This window comes from Ovis canadensis, chromosome 2 (genome assembly GCF_042477335.2).
Source record: "Ovis canadensis isolate MfBH-ARS-UI-01 breed Bighorn chromosome 2, ARS-UI_OviCan_v2, whole genome shotgun sequence".
NCBI classification, from domain to species: Eukaryota; Metazoa; Chordata; class Mammalia; order Artiodactyla; family Bovidae; genus Ovis; species Ovis canadensis.
Genome location: NC_091246.1, coordinates 133262946 through 133281287, shown reverse-complemented (window position 1 = coordinate 133281287; position 18342 = coordinate 133262946). Strand labels below are relative to the sequence as shown.

General features: G+C 36.6%; 1 protein-coding gene across 1 annotated transcript in view; it reads left to right on the top strand.

The window, feature by feature from the left end:
- Positions 1–725: 725 nt before the first annotated feature.
- The window catches only part of ITPRID2 (ITPR interacting domain containing 2), a 94944-nt gene continuing 77327 nt past the window's right edge, over positions 726–18342 (top strand). Inside the window, exons 1-2 of the mRNA XM_069577049.1 lie at positions 726–829; positions 1015–1111. The gene's annotated coding sequence lies outside the window, so the exon portion shown is untranslated. The remainder of the gene's footprint in view (positions 830–1014; positions 1112–18342) is intronic.

Sequence of the window (18342 nt, the reverse complement as noted above, 5' to 3'; positions counted from 1 at the left end):
AAAGCACTCTAAGAAGATCATCCAAAGAGTTCATCAAATTCTCACAAGTACAGTTGGTTCTCCATATCTGTAGGTTCTACATTCATAGATGTAACCAACCATGGATCAAAAATATTTGAAGAAAAACATTTTAGAAAGTTCCAAAAAGGCAAACTTGACTTTGTTACCTGCCTGGCAACTATTTCCATAGTATTTATAGTGTATTTAGTATTAGAAGTAATCTAGAGTAAATTTAAAGTATAGGAGAAGATGTGCACAAGTTATGTGTAAATACTATGCCATTTTACATAGAGTATTTAAGCATCCATGGAGTTTGTTACTCTCAGTGGGGGGTAGGGAGCTGGAACCAATCTCCCCAAGGATAATTATGTATTCATATTCATATATGATTCATATCTCCCCCAGATAGTTAAATCAACATAAATCAACCTAGCCCAGCTACACTTCCTACATATCACCTGAAATTAGTGCCTGCTGGAGGTGGTCTTTAACAATGAAAAGAACAGAAGATACAACTGTTTTGAATTATGCGAGCACTCAGGGCTACATTCCAGCTGATGTTTTAGAAAGCAAAAATATAGTTTGCAAATAGTATGCAGGATAACATTACACACCCTTGATTTGCTAGAATTATCTTTCACCTTTTCACTGTGTTTTTGCAACAACGAATCCAACTCTTCAGGACTGAGGTTTTAAGTAAATAATATGCAACAGGGAAGTGAAACAGGTAGGTCAATAAAAGTTCTTAGGAAAGGGTTAGGCGAGTGGAATGGGCAGTCAATTAATTAAAAATGCTTTTCAAAATGAACAAACTGCCCTGACTTTCTTGGTGAGCTATTACCAAGGTTCTTTTGAGTTCTTAGAGCATTTTCTTTACTCTGTTTAACAACAAACGTGGGCCAATTGCTCTGAGTTAATTGAAAAGGATTGTTTCCTAGTTGCCAAGAAACGGCGCTTTCTTACATTGTGCAGGCCATTATGTGCACAGATCAAGCTTCCTGATTTTTCTTTCAGGGTTTAAGAATATTGGCTGCTGTGATTTAGTCGTCCCTTGAGGAGAGAAGGCAAGTCAAGAAGGATTTCAGGGTGTTGTTCCATTTCAATTTACCAGGTAAGATTTGGATTTATATGAAAGTGCTATCCTCTCCCTCATGCTTAACTTTTCCTAAATTACTTATATGCTTTTATGAGTGAATGAGTGAATATGAAATGATGATTTTACTTGGGATCATTTTCAAGTAAAAACATGCTAAAATGATTTTTTCTTCCAGATGAAGGTTCTGAGGAAAAAGATTTTTTTAAAGAGGTAGTCCTAATAATGGAGGTCTGTGAGACAGGCTCTAGAGTTCATTTCTCATTGATTTCTAAATAGTGGATACATGTAAATGGAGAAGTGAGTGTATTTAGGGTTGAAATTTCTAAAATCATTGTTATGAAAGCAAATATCATTATTTCTATTTGGAGAAAAGATTTCAAGTCTGACTGTTTCCAGCTGAGACATGGACTTTATATTTGTGAACTTCAAAAGGAAGACTTGTTGATCTTATGTATCAAGTACATGACATTGGTTACTTGTCTCTCTTTTAAAACAAAATCTCTATCTTATCTGTTTTCTGTTGGCTATTTTTCTTATGATTGTGTCTTAAAGATGAAGACAAAATAGGGGTCCTTGTACTCATTGTGTGTGAGTACATGGACCAAATGTGATACAAACAAAAAATTCACTCTTATTTCTCAGGAAGGAAAATAGCATTTCTTGATTTAAAGTTAGTTGCTCCCAGGCAATGTAACGCTTACCATGGGTAATAATTTGGGGTAAGTGCTTGACAAGGACTCTGTATTGAGTTTGTTAGGCCAAATTACCTTCTCACTCTTTAAAGAGCTCACACTTTCACAAGCCTGCAGGTTGAATTCTGCAACCCTGTGAACTTAAACTTACAACATCACATAGTTTACATGGACTATATGTTGAAAACAAGCTTTGTCAAATTTGTGGAGGATCCTAGCTGAGCGCTGTTATTGATTCTCTCTTTCAAAGTCATTCTTTGCCTCCTCTTCTCCATGGCTCTGAATTTCCCAGGAATATATTTCTTTTTCAAGGAAGATCATCATCATGGATACAAGTCAGGTCAAATGTTTGTTGTCTCATTAAGTAAGTTTCCATTTGTTCAGAGTTTTAAGACATCTGAGTATAAAGATGACCTGTGCAATAAGGACCGTCACTGATGCTGGAAAGAAAGCAATGCAGCATGCCTTTACCTGATAATATGATTTGGGTTTTCCAGCAGTGAACCAATACTCTGGTTAGGAAACTATTATGTGAAATAATATGAATCATTATCATGAAGTGATGATTGAATATGACATGCAAGCCATCCATTTATTTTTAACTTGTCAAATTGGAATCTCCTTTCTAGAATTTCTATACTTTTTTAAGTAAAATAATAAATCACAGTATTATCAGTTATCAAAAATTCATTATGCTGTATTTTTTAATTTATGTAGTTGTAAAATTAAGCAGCCCATTTAGATAACTACATGGCTATAGTTATGTACACTTGGTGTGACTTATTACCATTTGTGAAACAGTGCACTTCTTCCCAGGTAAGATGTAAATTTAAAATTTTCATTCTAACTTACATTCCTTTCTTCATCTTGCTAAAAAGTTCTCTTTGGCCTGAAAATGTACTTTTGATATTATTAGTACTATGGTGCTTAAAGTACCACAGTACTTTAAGCTATGTACTTCCTCAGTGGCTCAGTGGTGAAGAACCTGCCTGCAATGCAGGAGACAAGATTTGATCCCTGGGTCAAGAAGATCCCCTGGAGGAAGGCATGGCAACCCACTCCACTATTCTTGCCTGAAAAATCCCATGGACAGAGGAGCTTTGTGGTCTACAGCACATGTGATCACAGAGAGTTGAACATGACTGAAGCAGCTAAGCACATGGTGCTTAAAATATCTATGCTAGTAAAGTTTTTGCCTAGTAATTTTGTATTTATTGGAGCAAGGTGACAGGTGAACATGTGGAATGGGTGGAGTAGAGCAGAAGTCAGACTAATACAATATTTGATAGGCAGATTTTTTTTCTCATCTAGCACACCATTTCTTTTCTGTCAGTATAACCAAATGATTGTGATATTAGTAAACTGTTAAATGTACTTAATAGTGTAACAATAAATCCTGTTTTTATTTGAGTGTTATTTTTTAAACTAAACAAATACTAACTGATACTGATTTGCTTCTTTGCGGATTAAGAATTTTACAAAAAGTATGATGTCCACCTAAGATGGGATGGGAATAAATCTATAAAATTTTTGTTCAACCTTAATTAAAAAGAGACTGACTGGCACTGACAGTTTGTGGATCACAGTGGTTGAAATACCATAAGATGATAGACTTTGAAGGCCACTTATTGATTACTGAGTCTAATGACTTCGAACAATCATTCTGAGGAGTCCTAGAGATTCCCAAAAAGCATTATAACAAGGAGCCTTCTGAAGGTAGGGGGAATAGGTAGTTATCTGGTGGTGTAGGGATAACAAACTGAACTCTCAATCTGCCCATGCTTTTCAAGTCTGTATGCAAGAACATAGATAGCCTAAGAATATTTCACAAACCCTTTGCGGAAATCAAAATTCACTGTATTTTTAGTATCACACTGATCTACAATTCAAGAAACCCAGTCAAGCAGGAAAGTAATTTGACATATACAGTGCAATCAAAGTTTTTGACAGTCAGTTCTATTACAGGCACTCAGTATGTCTTTGATTGTTCTAGAATCATTTCAGGGATCCTTACTAAGTAGCTTAGCAATTTTTTAACACCACCTATTTTAAATTATTTTTATAGAACTCTGGATTTTTAACTTTATAGTACAACTTTTAAAACAATTTCAAATATTTCTAAAAACATTATTGTGCCTTTGATAATTTCCCCTACTCTTGTGATATGAAATTTACCAAATTTTAGAAAACACAATAATGTATAAAGGAATAAAGTACTTTCTTTCTCTCTTCCCTAAAAATGGTCTGTAATATTAGAAGATTATTTGTCTAAATGGAGAATATTATGCAAAATATTTTCATAATGTTAATGGTCCTATTGTTTATCTATACACAATGAGCACCAAAGTTTATCTTGCTATGATAAGCCACAGGAGATGTTCCTTTCTTTTATTCTTAATATAGTTTTTTAAACTGGGATTTTAAATTTCTCAGCTGCAGTGATGTGATTTTTGAATCACTCCTATAAATTCCTTTTTCCATGTTTGCTTATAAGTATTTCTAAAACCTGAGAATATTGTCTCTCTTCTTTCCTTCAGAGCAGTTGTTCTCAATTTGGCAATATCTGAAGATATTTTTTGGTTTAAGAAAGGAAGTGTGGTATTCCATACATTTAGTGGATAGAGATCAGGGAAGCTGCTAAACATCTCATTACGTACAAGACAATCCCTACTGCAAAGAAGTATCAGATTCCAAATGTCAATAATGTTGAGACTGAGAAACACGGCTTTTCAGACTTAACAAATCTTATCCTTACTAAATGTATGATTATGGGTTAGAGTTGTTTTCTAAAATCTGAAATATCATGTGCCTTCATTCCTTTTATTTATAATATTGGCCTCTAGGATCATACCTAATTTTTAATTGAACTTTTTGGAATCTGCTTATAATCTGCTAATCTGCTTTTTGGAGTCTGACTATTACAAAATAAATATGACAATGGTCACATTATCTTTAAACTCATGTCATGTCATATTACTAAATAGTGCTGTGTCCAAGTGACTTGTAGAATATTTCCCTCATTGTGAATGAGGGAATAAAGAATAAAGAAGACTCATTAAAGCAAGACAATAATATAATATCATCTGCTTAATTGTTGTGCTCCTGATTTCATGTCCGAAATTACTTTTCAATTCATTCATTCTGTAGATATCTACTGAGCACCTATCATGTTCCAGAAACAGTTTTTGTTGAAAATTTGGTAGTAAATAAGATAAAAATCATATTTTTGCTGTGATTACATTCTAGTGGAAATCAGAAGATCGAAAATCTCCATTTCTTCAATCATGTTGCAAAAGTCTGTTCATATATTTTTTTCATGTAAACCCTCTGTCTCTTTGGAATTGCCAAGAACATTTTTACTAATTTTTGAATTTCACTTTCTGGCAGATGTCTCTATTTTCAACTTGCTTGATGTGCATCCTAGAGAAGACTGACTTTTGAAGTGAATTTTAAATGAAGGAAAATATAGTTTGATGAGTTGAAATAATGTTAGTAAGAGAAGTCAATATGGCATTTAGGAAAAAAAAGACATAAAAGTAAAGATGGAAAATTGTGAGTGGAAAGAAGCCAACTGTGCCTGAAATTTATTTTATTCACTATGCCACGAAAAATGGGAAAAGGAAATAAAAGAAAGGGAAAAGAAAAAAAGAAAAAAGTTCCAGGGTAATGGTATCTCAGAGTAATTCATTTCCTTGTGAGGATATTTTTATCCCTGAGGAATTCTTCAGAATTTCTTACCAATGTCATAGTGTATTCCTCAGTAGCCACTGATGAAATTATTGGTTTCTTCTTTAGAGAGGCAATGAGATGTATAAATGAAGAAAGGTATTAATAATTTTAATGATCTAATCTAGATATTTCTTTTGATTTTACTTTGTAGTTTCTTTCCTTTTCAAATGCTTTTTTTCTCAGTGTATGCATAATTGTTTTCTTAGTACACATAGGAGTTAAAAGTTCTGCTAATATATTAATAAGTGAAAAAAGAGATTTGATACTCTAAAATTCTCACTTTTTAAACCTATCAGTTTCAAGTAATCATTTAGCTTATGAAGTTTCTATTTACCAAAAGCTATGATTCTCATTTTCTTCCACTCTTCCATTTAAGAATAAATTGAGATCATATCCAAGTCAGAGGTTATTAGTGTAAAAATTCCAAAGAAACAATATAAATGTGGCTACAAAAATGTTTAACAATTATGTATGTATTCTAGAGTTTACTGAAAATGAGAGCAATTCTAATACTATGCCTTTACAATGGGTTTTCTAGTAATGAATTTGAAAAGAATATATTTTTTAAATTTTTACGTTAAAAGTAATAGTGATACTGACAGATTATAGTGAAACTGCCTTTGTTGTATGAGCGAAAAAAGAAGGAATCTTTTCATCTTTGTTCAGGACCCAACTTTGTCATAGATTAAGGCACTGAATTGGGCAAGAATCTAGACTGTCTCAATATAAACTCAGTAAAAACACTTATCTCATAGTGTCATTCAGAGAAGGCAATGGCACCCCACTCCAGTACTCTTGCCTGGAAAATCCCATGGACGGAGGAGCCTGGTGGGCTGCAGTCCATGGGGTCGCAGAGTCGGAAACGACTGAGCAACTTCACTTTCATGCATTGGAGAAGGAAACGGCAACCCACTCCAGTGTTCTTACCTGAAGAATCCCAGGGACGGGGGAGCCTGGTGGGCTGCCGTCTATGGGGTCACACAGAGTCGGCCGTGACTGACGCGACTTAGCAGCAGAGCAGCAGCAGAGCGTCATTATGCAAACTAAATGAGATATCACAGTTTAGTACTTATCAAAGAGAAATTAAGCGGTAATATGATGTTCCCCTTTCTTTATAACTCCTAGACTATCATAATTCATTTCATAGAAAAGATTGTAAAGGGAACTTAATGATCATCTAATTTGTTACACATCTGATTCTTAAATTGTTTATGTTTCCCTGGTCACTAGCCTATGTTTTATTACTCTAATAAAATAAGAGTTACCTTCTGAGACAACAGACATTTATAAATATTAATATTGAAACATTGTCACTTTTATAGGTCAAGCAGTCCAATATTGGCAGATTTCATCTGTTCCAACCTAATACATATAAAAAGCAAATCTTTTTTCCCAAATTACAGTTTTCTATGATAAAGTCTGACTTAAAAATGCTAGAATGTCAATATAGTTTTATAAACTTCTTTTTAAAATAATTATAAAAAGATACTACTAAAAAAATAATTCAGTCCTTAAGAACTTTGAGCCAGAACTGACAGGCTAGTCCATGGGCCAAATTCAGCCTGTCTTGTGGTTTTGTGCAGCCCATGCGGTAAGAATTGTTTTTACATTTTTAAACAGTTGAAAAAAAAATCAAAGAAAGATAATACTTTGTGACATATGAAAATTAAATGAAATTCAAATTTCAGGGTCCATAAATAAAGTTTTCTTGGAACAACCCATGCTCACTCATGTACATATTGTCTTAGGCTGCTATTGTTCTGCAAAGACAGAGTCGAATATTTGCAACATAGGTGTTATGGCTTAAAAAGCATCCAATATTTATTATCTGGCCCTTTACAGGAAAAAGTTAGATTATCCCTGTCTTAGAGTCCAGCTGCCTACATTCAAATTCCATTTTCACTCCTTGGCTCTGTGATTTAGATAAGTTTTTTAATCTTTGTGAGCCTTGGTTTCCACATTTTAAAATAGCCATCCTTACAGCACTTCCATCATAGGATAATTACTAGTACTTAGTACATCATAAGTATTCTCAAAATGTTATTACATTATTAATATTTTCCAGGTAAAAACTATAAATGATTGAGGAAAAAAAAAACAACAATCTATAGAAACTTGAAAAGCACAGATAGACGGCAATTGTTGCATCACTGTATCAGATATACCTAATGTAGCCACAGAAATGATTTTAATATTTACATCTCACTCATACCACATGGGGAGAAGGCAATGGCATCCCACTCCAGTACTCTTGCCTGGAAAATCCCATGGACAGAGGAGCCTGGTAGGCTGCAGCCCATGGGGTCACTGAGGGTCAGACAAGACTGAGCGACTTCACTTTCACTTTTCACTTTCATGCATTGGAGAAGGAAATGGCAATCCACTCCAGTGTTCTTGCCTGGAGAATCCCAAGGATGGGGGAGCCTGGTGGGCTGCCATCTATGGGGTCGCACAGAGTCGGACAGGACTGAAGTGACATAGCAGCAGCAGCATACCACATGGACCATTTCAAGTTAAAAATATTTTAAGTTTCTAAATTTGCAAATGCTAAGCTGCAAAGTAGGGGCTGTTTTCTCCCTGGGACAATGAACATCTGCTGAAACAATTTGTCCAACAGAACATTTGCCTCTGCTGGCCTTTTTTTTTTTTTTTAAGAAATGGAAAAAGGATCATTGTTTAACTTAAATTCTTCTCAGCTTCTAAACCAAGAAACAATTTCTCTCAGGACTAGATGTTTCTAGGATTTGGAAAAGTAAAGGGGCCTCAGTTTCCCCATTCCCCCATTTTCAAGTAAGGGTAAGCAGAACTTTACTCAGAGTACCGTATTCATGCTTCCTTCTTGTTTGAAAGACCACAGGCTTTTCTAGATGATTTAAGATTTCTGTAGTGGATTGAGCTCCGCAGCGCTTTCTGAGAGAGACTCAGGGGTGGGGTATGGTTATCACATAGCAGAAAAGGGGTCAAGCTTTAAATGAGACAGGTTTTTAAGAAGTAGCTCAGATCTATTACTTCCCATATGCACAGTTAGAGAGGTCTGAAGGAAAGATCCAAAATCTTGAAAATAAATAAAATGCTCCCAAAGCTAAAATCCAATAGCATCCTAGAGGTAATGGATGGTTACGTAGAACTGCTGATGAACTTCAAGACTAAGGTGTAGCAGTCATTCACTTCTCCAGCTTCTGTGCCTGTGTTTCCCCAGGGAAGGCTGAAGAGCGGAAGCTTCGAGCACTCAGCTTTATAATGCATACTTAAGAAGGCAGTGAACAATAACTATTAGAGTTCTCTAGGTAAACCAGGTTGAATTACAGATGCTTCTTTTGTTACTCACTTTTAAGTAGAGCTTCTGGTCCTTGGAGATTACACCAAGAGTAATGAGTCATATCTGAAATGAGGAAGGGAAAGTGTCAAATTTCACATTGATTCATAAGCGTAAGCATGAAAAGTTGCTCACAGTATTTCAATGGGGGCAGGGAGACACAGAGGAAGAGTCCAGAGAATCAAATACTTGAGCACTGAAGAGTTTCTATTTGCTATAAAAGATTGAGGAGCCTTGCTGTTTTCAAATAGAGGACTCTATCATACATAAATTATTCCTGAATTTTGAAAACATTTATTGTGATATAGTTGATTTACAATGTTCTGTTAATTTTTGCTGTACAGCAAAGTATTTCAGTTGTGTGTGTGTGTGTATGTGTGTGTGTATGTGTGTGTGTTGTGTGTGTGTGTGTGTGTGTGTGCGCGCGCATGCACGGGTGCTCAGTCACTTCAGTCATGTGCAATTCTTTGTCACCCTATGGACCGTAGCCCCACAAGCTGCTCTGTCCATGGGATTCTCCAGGCAAGGATACTGGATTGGGTTGCCAGGCCCTGCTCCAGGGGATCTTCCTGATCCAGGAATTGAACCTGTGTCTCCTGCATTGGCAGGTTCTTTACCCACTAGTGCCACCTGGAAAGCCTATGAATACATGTATGTATATGTATGTTCTCCATCATATTCTTTTCCATTATGGTTTATCATAGGATATTGAATATAGTTTCCTACTCCTGATTTTTTATTGTTTCCTAATTATTATGTTTGTTTATAAAATGGTCAAGTATGTAAAGAAAAAAAATTTTTTAGCTACCACGTCAAAAATATTTTGTCACCTGCTATGTATTTTGCCAACCAGTGAAAATCTTTAGCAGTCTTTGGTACAAAGCCTTAAGATGACTGTGGGATGGGGGGAAATTTTCCTCTGTTAGAATCTTTTGGATGATAGTCAAACGCTTCTGTAATTTCCTTCACCATTTTTAGCTCCTTTTGGCATCATTTATTTCAAGTATGCCTCTGGAATGTCAAGAAAATGCCAGATATTATTTTGAATGTTGGATTTTAATATCATATCAGGCTAAAGTTGTTCCTAGAGACTTCAGAAATAAAGGTAGAATGCTTCTTTCTTATCCTTTAGCAAAATGGAAAACTTAAATTAAGACCCCGTGGAGCTTTTGGTCAGTCTCCTACCTGTGAAAGTAGATTAGAAAGGAATTTTTAATCCTCTGGCAGTAACAGATATACTTTGTTGGGGGGAGGAGGAGGAGGAGGAGGAATTGAGTAGAAGGAAAACCAGAAGCTAGGCTTGTCACTTAAGTTATCAAATGATCCAAGTATTTGGTCCAAAGCCAATGACTTCACTGGAGTTACTTTACTCTGAATATTGGCATTTGAGTACTCCTCAATTAAACCTTTTAAAATAATGATTCGGCAATACTTCAGAGTAAAAGTTCCACGGTTATTTCGTCAGTTGAAAAAGCCTACAATTAGAAATGCTATCATTTTTGGCTTCTCTGACTCCCTGATACAAGTATGTGAGGTCTGCTGTGCTGGCACCAACAGGGAAAGAACGGTAGAGCATCTAGTCCATCCTGAAATCATTCAAAATAGATGGTCCTTCAATCGAAGGTTTCTGAGGGATTTGCTATGAATGACTAGGCTTTCACTTTTCACTTTCATGCACTGGAGAAGGAAATGGCAACCCACTCCAGTGTTCTTACCTGGAGAGTCCCAGGGAAGGGGGAGCCTGGTGAGCTGCTGTCTATGGGGTCGCACAGAGTCAGACACGACTGAAGCGACTTAACAGCAGCAGACTCATAACAGTAAAAGAGGCTTGCTTGCCTTTCTGATCAAGACTTGCTTGCCTTTCTCGATTCTGATCAAGAATCCCTGCAATATCAAACAAAGGATGAATTCTTTCCTAAGAGGCTTATGAGTAATTCAGGTCCCTACAAGCATTCCAAGAACAGGATTCTTTTTGGTTACCAAGATTGTAAGTGTGATTTTGACCCAAAGGCTTAAAATCAAAGCACATATGCTGTGTCTCACTTGTTTTGTGGACCACTTCCCTTTTCATTCCTCTGGATTTTTTCCCTATCTTTATTATATTAAGAAACAATAAGTATTTTTAACAGGCTCACCTGAATTAACATTTTGTAGGGCTAACATATTTGAACTAACAACCATACACACAAAAATAATTTACAGGGAAAACTCTTCCTGGTCGGTATTTTCTAGCTCCTATCCCATTATTTTTAGCTTTGTGACCTTGGGCAAGTCATTTAAATTCTCTGGATCTTAGTTTCCTCTTCTGTGTAAAATAAGAACATGAACCTAAATGACTGAAAGAGTCTCTTTTAGCTACAACAGTCTATAAGCCAATCTTTAAGCAAAATTGTGACCTTTATCATGAAGAAAGGACAGTGGGAGGGAAACATGAGAGGAATTTTCTCTCATTTTTCCCACTCCCACAAATGCTGCAAATGGCTGATGATGGTGACTCACAACTTTACTAGGTATGTTAACTGTCTGGGTAAAGTTTGTACAAATCTTTTGAAGCTGAAGGGGTGAAAGAGTTTAAGCTACAATCTTTTATTCTTCTCATTTTTGACTGACTTCAAGACTTGAAACCTGTTGTATTTCAGAATACAGAATAACATAGCAGGTGTTAATTTCTTGGGAAATAATGGCTAATTGAAAATAATGGTTAACATTAATATTGACATCTTCTAATTAGTAAAATAAAACTTCTCATTATCATCCCATTTTTCTTTGTGAAAAATGTGGTTACTCCTACAAATGCCCAATATTTCTTTCATTAGAAAGAAGGGATTTCCTTTGCTGAAATTTTCCCAAAAAGTTCAAAATACTTATACTCTAGGGAAAAAATATTGCTAAAAATTTATTTTTAATGATTTCATTCCATATATGCAAATTGACTCTTTTAGAGTCTAACTCTATCTATGGCATTAAAGGTCTGAGATGAGGAGAATATGTTATTAGTGAACCATCTATTGCTCTTCTTGAGATTTCTTCAAACGGCAGAGAGAACTAAAACTATGAGAAAACTACTGGGGAGGTCTAATTATAATAATAAAACATCCAATTTTGGTTAGACAATGTAATTAACAGACTGGGGAAAGGAGCTAAAATAAAAGGACTCGTTATGTTTCATTTCCTGAATTGTTATTTCCAAAAACAGAGACATTTTGTCCACTTCCCATTTTGTGGAGCTATTGCAAAAACTTTCTGCCACCATAAATCTTAGAGATAGTGACTCGACTCGATGGACATGAGTCTGAGTGAACTCCGGGATTTGGTGATGGACAGGGAGGCCTGGCGTGCTACAATTCATGGGAGTCGCAAAGAGTCGGACACGACTGAGTGACTGAACTGGACTGAACTTAAAAGTTGTATGTGGAAAGTCTACTGCCAAAGTAGACTTGTTTCATGTGAAAGATCTAGGAACATATCTTTTCTATTAGATGATGTTAGGAACCAGCCTTGGTGACAAGCTAAACCTTTCAAAGATAAAAAAATAACTTCATTTTAACTATCACTGGTTAGTATGTCAGGCTAATTAAGGTTAGGCTAGCTCAGTGATACACTGACCATTACTAACCACTGCAAATAACTGCATGGACAGATAACACAGATAACAGTGACAAACTACAATGCTTATGTTTGTACTTATCACTGGTGAAAAAGTAAATAAATTTAATTTAAAATTTTCCACAGAATCAAAAAAACTTGATTTACTAAAAGTTTTTAAATTGATCTATTATCATAGAACCAAAATGGTGTAGTTTTATACCTTTCATTGGTAGAATATACAACTCAGAAGACCAAACACCTGCAACTTACAACTTTAAAAAAACCTTCATTTTTCAGTTTGTTTTCATGGTGTATTCTATTAGATCCTCTTTAAAAATTAAAAGTACTGTACTACACATTGCAGTGATCTCAACAGGAGGAGAAAACAATTATTTTTCATCAGAGTTCTGGTGGTAACAACAGAGACAGCCAGTAATTTGCTAGTATAATCATGTCTCCATGAAAATCATGAATGAAGGACATGATTTTTAAAAAATAACTGCTGAGGGTAATTTGCAGGTATATAATTTAACTTCTAAATTGCTTTGTTTCAAGGAGGCCTCTGCAGAGAATAGTTTAAACAATAAGAAAATAAACTTTAAAACATTATAGAAGACATTCAATGTATTTTCCTTCAAAATATATTTCACTGACTTAATAGATATTCCAGGTAGGAAAGTACTAGTTTTATACTGGAATTTAGACATTTTCATTAGTTCAGAAGTCTTATTAAGAAAAACTTGTGTCTTGCTGAAGCACTGAGTCATAAGATTAAAAATGGTCCAATATTATTTTCTATTCCAGACACTATTATCTTTTGTGTTTCCAACACTCAACTCATCCACCTAACTGGTACATCACACACGTGAAATAGCTTCTTTAGACTCTGAACCATTAGTTGTGCGTCCAAGATAACATAACCTACGTTCACAAATAGAGAAATACTCACATTTTTGCATAGAAATGAAGAATGAGAAAATTCAGAAGTTAAATTTATGAACAGATAATTTAAAAGATTCTCATTTAGCTATTTATCCATGTATCAGCAGCATGGAGGTCCTGGTCACCCCCTTCACTCAGAGTAGCCTACAATAGTTGACTGGAAATGGCACTGCTTCTGCCCCTGGGCCTCACATATAGTGTGAAACATAATTTTCTTGGGGTTTTTTTGCTGCCACACCCCCTGCTACCCTACTTCCCAATAGATGTGGTAAAGGTCAGGGGGTTCATCCTCCTCACTTTACTCTTTCAGTTCCTACTACTGCTGAATTATCTCTTTCACATCCTTCCTCTTCTATCCATTCTGTTCAGTTGAGTTCAGTCGCTCAGTCATGTCCAACAATTTGCAACCCCATGGACTGCAGCATGCCAGGCCTCCCTGTCCAACACCAACTCCCAGAGTTTACTCAAACTCATGTCCATTGAGTTGGTGATGCCAAACAACCATCTCATCCTCTGTCATTCCCTTCTCTTCTTGTCTTCAATCGTTCCCAGCATCAGGGTCTTTTCCAGTGAGTCAGCTCTTCGTATCAGGTGGCCAAAGTATTGGAGTTTCAGCTTCAACATCAGTCCTTCAAATGAACATTCAGGACTGATCTCCTTTAGGATGGACTGGTTGGATCTCCTTACAGTCCAAGGGACTCTCAAGAGTCTTCTCCAACACCACAGTTCAAAAGCAGCAATTCTTTGGCATTCAGCTTTCTTTATAGTCCAACTTTCACATTCATACATGACTATTGGAAAAACCATAGCCTTGACTAGATGGACCTTTGTTGGCAAAGTAATGTCTCTGCTTTTTAATATGCTGTCAAGGTTGGTCATAACTTTCCTTCCAAGGAGTAAGTGTCTTTTTATTTCATGGCTGCAAGTCACCATCTGCAGTGATTTTGGAGCCCCCCAAAAATAAAGTCTGACACTGTTTCCACTGTTTCTCCATCTATTTGCCATGAAGTGATGGGACCAGATGCCATGATCTTCATTTTCTGAATGTTGAGCTTTAAGCCAACTTTTCCCTCTCCTATTTCACTTTCATCAAGAGGCTCTTTAGTTCTTCACTTTCTGCCATAAGGGTGATGTCATCTTCATATCTGAGGTTATTGATATTTCTCCCAGCAATCTTGATTCCAGCTTATGCTTCATCCAGCCCAGCGTTTCTCATGATGTACTCTGCATATAAGTTAAATAAGCAGGGTGACAATATACAGCTTTGACATACTCCTTTTCCTATTTGGAACCAGTCTGTTATTCCATGTCCAGTTCTAACTGTCGCTTCCTGACCATCCATTCTGCACAAATGCAAATATAAAACATAAGTGTGTTCATGTATTTCCCTGAAACACAATCACACCAGGCAGTTGGGTTAAATATTTGAGTGTGTATCTTGGGATGCAAGAGCATTGTATCACAGCACAGCACGGCACATACTATGAAAGTGAACATCAAACATCTCAGTCCATTGGCAGTACTTGCTACCAGGCAGCACTTGTGCTCAGGATCTAGCCCTTGATGTCTTGGAGGGCCATCTCCCCTACCTCCTGTTATTCTTCACTGATTTTCCTGGTCTTGGAACACTTGATTCATCCACCTCTGGCTGAAGCAAAACATTCTTCTTCATTATGCAGGCAATGTCTTCTTTGTCCACTTTTCAGCTCATTTAGACAAGCTCCAAATGCAGATCAAAGATGGTTCACTAAAATGTTTTTGCTAAATAAGACATTTTTTTTTCCATGAGAAATTTCGTTATCTGCTTTTTAGCGGCCCACCTGCCTCCCCCACCCACACACACAGACAGGTTTTTTTTTTTTAGCATACTCACATCTTGAAGGCCATTCAAGGCCATTTACCCTGCTTAATACTAGCAGGGTACTAGGTTTTTGAAGAGTCCTGGGAAGAGACCTAGGATTCATTCCTATTCATGTTCTCCCTGTTCCCTCCCGACCATAACCAAAGCCCTGTTAATTCTGCTGGAAACATCTCTCTTCCTTCTCGGTGTGTTAGTCACTAAGTCATGTCCAACTCTTTGTAACCCCTCAGACTATAGCCCCCCAGGTTCCTCTGTCCATATGATTTCCCAGGCAAGAATACTGGAGTGGGTTGCCATTTCCTTCCCCAAGGGGTCTTACCAACCCAGGGATCAAACTCGAGTCTCCTGCAATAAAGGTAGATTCTTTACCATCTGAGCCACCAGGGAACCCCTCTCTTCCTTCTACTGTTACCCTAATACAAACCATCACTGTCTTTTCACCAGTATTAGTTTAACAGCCTCCTAACCTATTGTTGGAAGGAAAAAAACGTGCTCTACTAACTTATGTCCAAGTGGTTAGGGGCCTGAAAATTAATTGATGACAGAAGAAAGGTTAATTTTCATATGCAAGTGAGAATACCTCATAAGAAGTGACTCCCCAAACATCTAGGAGTAAGGGTTTGTATACAGTTTTAATGGAAAGTGGTGGGGGAGTTAAGGGATTCAAAAGATGGAAGGTTCTGATGAGGCTTGTGTATAAAATTTTCTGGAATGCCCCAGTGCCCAAGGCCAGCCACCTGTCTGACTAGAGACTTCCCCAGAGACTGGGTTTGTGGCGGCTGGCTCCCATAAGGCACTTCTTTAGTCAGATAAGGGAAGTTCTGATAAGATTACTTTCTGCAGATGTTTTCAATTTGAAGTAATCGACATTCCATCTTGGTGGGTTGATGATCCCTATACTATCTCCCCACAATCAGTCTTGCTTCCACAAATCTGTTCACGTTGCAGACAGCATGGTATTTCTAAAACAGCTGATCACGACACTTGCTTTCTTAAAAACACTTCTGTAACTTTTCACTGCCAAGGATTATGATTTATAATCCTAGATTTCCCACTTGCCTGATAAAGCTTAAAGAACCAAAGAATAAAACTGCATAAATCTAGCCTACATGTTGATTTACATAGCAGGAAAGGTAAGGCAAGGTAGGCAAATTATGATATAAAAAAAAATAGTCTTTAGTGCCACGCCACATTTTGAATCTAAATTCATACTTGGGGCAGTGTTCCAGGTACCAGATCTTTTTCTCTTCCTTTCAATTTTAATTAACATTTCATTCCTTTAGGGCCTTACTGAAACGCATGGCTAAGTAAGTTCATAATAAGCTTATTCTTATTAGTGTTAATAAGTTAATGTACTATGCATTTCCACATACAGCATTTCTATTTTAATAAGGTTATTCATGACTTATTCCACAGGATGACCTATAAAAAGGCATTTCAGACCTTGAAGCAATAAACTCAGGAAAAAATGTAAGCTAATGGGCTTTGAACACCTCTTAAACCCAAGGTTCTTGCTCTGCCTGTGAATAGAACTGACCCTGAAGTGAAGAATTCTATTGCCTTTGTATAATCTGCATTCCTCAGGACAGGGTTTCATGCTGCTGTGTATTCCTCTACTATGTCGCACAACCTCGGTGTACCAACAGGGGTATTTTGCCATCCAGCTGTGATTCCCACATACTTGAACTGTCCATATGCTTTTTTTAATAGCTTTATTCAGATATAATTTACATGCTACAAAATTCACTCTTATTTAAAGGGTAGAGTTGAGTGATTTTTAGTATATTTTCAGAATTGTACAACTGTCACCACTATCTAATTTTCAAACTTTCGTATCATCCTCAAAAGAACCCCCAAAAGAACTATCAGTAGTCATTTCCCATCCCCACTCCCTCTACCCCAACTCAGCACTGAGTAACAAATCATCTATTTTCTGGCTCTATAGATTTGTCTATTCTGAGCTTTTTTGTACAAATGGAATCATACCATATGTGACCTTTTGTGAGTGGTATCCTTCACCTAAGCATAATGTTTCCAAGCTTCCTCCATGTTGTAGCATATATCAGTACTTCATTCCTTTTTGTTGCCAAATAATATTCCATTGCATGAATGTGCCACCATTGTTTATCCATAAACAAGTTGATGGATATTTGGGTTGTTTCCACTTTTTGCCTATTGTGGATATTGCTGCTGTGAACATTAGTACACACGTTGAGGCGAACATATGTTTTCAGTTCTCTTGCTTGTATACCTTGTTGTAGAATTATTGGTATGGTAATTCTACATTTAACTTTTTGAGAAAAGGCCAAACTGTTTCCAAAGTGGCTACACCAGTTTATATTCCCATCAATATGAGCAAGGTATGAGTATTCTGATTTCTCCAGACCTTTGAAAGTGAAAGTGAAGTCGCTCAGCTGTATCTGACTCTTTGGGACCCCATGGACTGTAGCCTACCAAGCTCCTCTGTCCATGGGATTTTCCAGGCAAGAGTACTAGAGTGGGGTGCCATTTCCTTCTCCAGGAGATCTTCCCAACCCAGGGACTGAACCCAGGCCTCCTGCATTGCAGGCAGACGCTTTACCGTCTGAGCCTCCAGGGGAGCCTCCACACCTTTGCCAACCCTCATTACCGCCATCCTAGTGGGAGTGAAGCAGCATCTCATTATGGCTTTGACTTGCCTTTCCCTAACAACTAATGATGTTGATCATGTTTACATGTGCTTACTGGCCATTTGTATATCTTCCTTGGAAAAATGTCTATTCACATCCATTGCCCATTTTTATTGTTATTTGTTTTTTCTAACTACTGAAAAGATTTATTTATATATTCTAGATATAAGCTTTCAGAAACATGATTTACAAATATAGCCTCCCATTCTGTGAGTTGTCTCTTCCCTTTTTTTTTTTTTTTTGAAGTACAAAATTTTTTAATTTTGAGAAAGTCTGGTTTTTCTGTTTTTCTTTTCTTGCTTATTCCTTTGGAGTCATATCCAAGAAAATATTGCCTAAGCTATGGTCACAAAGGTTTGCTTTCATTTTTTTTCCCTAAGAGTTTAATAATTTTAGCTCTTAAGTTAAGGTCTAAGATTAAATTAACTTTTGATTAAGTTTTATATATG